Below are 2,363 nucleotides of genomic sequence, written 5' to 3'. Positions count from 1 at the left end.
TTGTTTTTGCACTGTATTTAATACTTTTAGATTACCTTCTATCTATGACAAGTGACCCTGATTTTCTAAGGAATGGGAGGCAGACAGGATCGGACTGGGCAAGGGCAGGTCTATTGCAAATGTATGAACTGCTCCAGGGGTGCTGGTGTAGAGGCCATGACCTTGGGAGGAGGCAGGGCCCAGGGCACTTGACAGACAGGTTGTCTATAGAGGTTCTCTACCAGGGTTGCTCCTCATTACGTTCTGTGCCTCGCAGTGAACTGGATCCACATCAATGCCAACTGGGATGGACTGAGAAGATTACCTGGGGCAGGGCAGTGTCCCAGGAAGATTGCAGGGGGTGAACTGGGAGCCCCCCCAGAAGAGGCCCTGGTGTCTACATCCGGGGTCATCCTCCTTGCCCCTCACTCACCTTCCTGCAAATGGTCTGAGAATACACACAGACCATCTACAGATGCTTACAGATGAGCTATCCGGGATCCTCAAAATCCAACACGAGCTTGAAACCAAGATTCACAAAATATTTGCACCATGCAACAAAGGCAGATAGATGTGGCAATACCTGAGGAAGCCAAACGAGTGGAGAAAAGGAACTAGATATAGAAATAAGTAAGACTTTTATTATAGGCAGCACCTGTGGCTCAAGGAGTAGAGCACCAACCCCATAAGCTGGAGGTGGTGGGTTCAAACCTGGCCCTGGCCAAAAACTGCAACAACAAGAACAACAACAACAACAAAGACTTTCATCAGGTGGAATTCAACACTACATCCGTAAATAAAGGCCAGATAGAGGCCTTGGAAATTAAAGTGTTGTCTGGTCATAGGAAGACCTCAGTAGGTTGGCTAAACAGCAGAATAGGTCATTGAAGAGCCACTTGGTAAACTGGGAGATAGAGTTCAGGGATTCTCCCAGAAACCAGTGCAAATAGATAAGCAGGTGGAAACTATAAAGGAACACTCAAGAGTCAAAGAAGATCAATCTAGGTATTTCAATTTCCATCTAAGAGACCTTCTAGAAGAAAAGGAGAAAATGCATGGAAAAAATAAAGAAATAATTGAAGAAAAATTTCCATAGCTAACAAAACCGCATAAAATTAAAAATAAAAAGACAAGAATCCTGAAAGTGGAATACCTTACCTAATTCTCTAGTGTGCTTATCATGTCTATGTCAGTTGATTAGTTAGTTAAAAACTAGATACAATCTAATTTTATAGCCAGAAAAAGACACACACGTGCACGTAAATCTGTTAAAATCTAAATAAGGCCTGTGAATTCTCGCAATGTTGTGATACTTGTGACAGGTAGAATCCAAGATGACCTTCAATGACCTCACTCTTGAATAAGCCCCTGGCCTTGAGTATGGGTAGCATCTGTGAGTATGATGCTGTATCAATCCCACGATTATATTATGTTATATGGCAAAAGGGATTTTTCAGGTGTATTAAGATCTCAAATCAATTGACCTTAAAATATGAAGATCATCCCTGGTGAGTCTGGCCTAATCATGTGATCCCTTAAAAGGGGACTGAACCCTTCCTGGTGAAATCATGTTATGTTATATGGCAAAAGGGATTTTTCAGGTGTATTAAGATCTCAAATCAATTGACCTTAAAGTATGAAGATCATCCCTGGTGAGTCTGGCCTAATCATGTGATCCCTTAAAAGGGGACTGAACCCTTCCTGGTGAAAGAGATTATACAATGTGAGAGGGCTGCGACTCAAGGGAGAGATTCCATCGCTGGCTTTGGAGTTGGAGGGGGCTGGGTAGCGAGGACCGCAGCGACCTACAGGGCTAACAGGGTCCCTTTCACAGGGCCAGCAAGACGTGGGGAATCGCAGTCCTCCAACCACAGGAGCTGAATTGTGCAACAGCCATACAAGTTTGAAGAGGACCTTGGGCCTCCGGTGAGAGTGCAGCATGCACATTGATTTTACCCTGGAGCAGAAGACCTTATCACTTGTGCCCAGACTTCTAGCCTACAGAATTGTGAGATGATAAATGGTGGTGTTACAAGCACTACATTTAAAGTACTTTGTCACACAGCACTATAGTTTGAATATTCGTCCTATCCCAAACTCATATTGAAATTTAATCCTTAACATGGCGATATGGAGAAATGGAGCCTTTAAGAGGGGATTGGGTCGTGATGGCTCTGCCCTGTGGGTGGATTAATTCATTCATGGATTAACAAATTAATGGATCAGCTCGGCACCTGTGGCTTAAGCGGCTAAAGCGCCAGCCACATACACCTAAGGTGGCGGGTCCGAATTTAGCCCAGGCCCGCCAAACAACAATGATGGCTGCAACCAAAAAATAGCTGGGTGTTGTGGTGGGCGCCTGTGGTCCCAGCTACTTGGGAGGC

This window comes from Otolemur garnettii, unplaced genomic scaffold (genome assembly GCF_000181295.1).
Source record: "Otolemur garnettii isolate 467f Iridium unplaced genomic scaffold, OtoGar3 scaffold00075, whole genome shotgun sequence".
In the NCBI taxonomy this organism is placed as follows: Eukaryota; Metazoa; Chordata; class Mammalia; order Primates; family Galagidae; genus Otolemur; species Otolemur garnettii.
Note: the sequence above shows the minus strand (reverse complement) of the source record.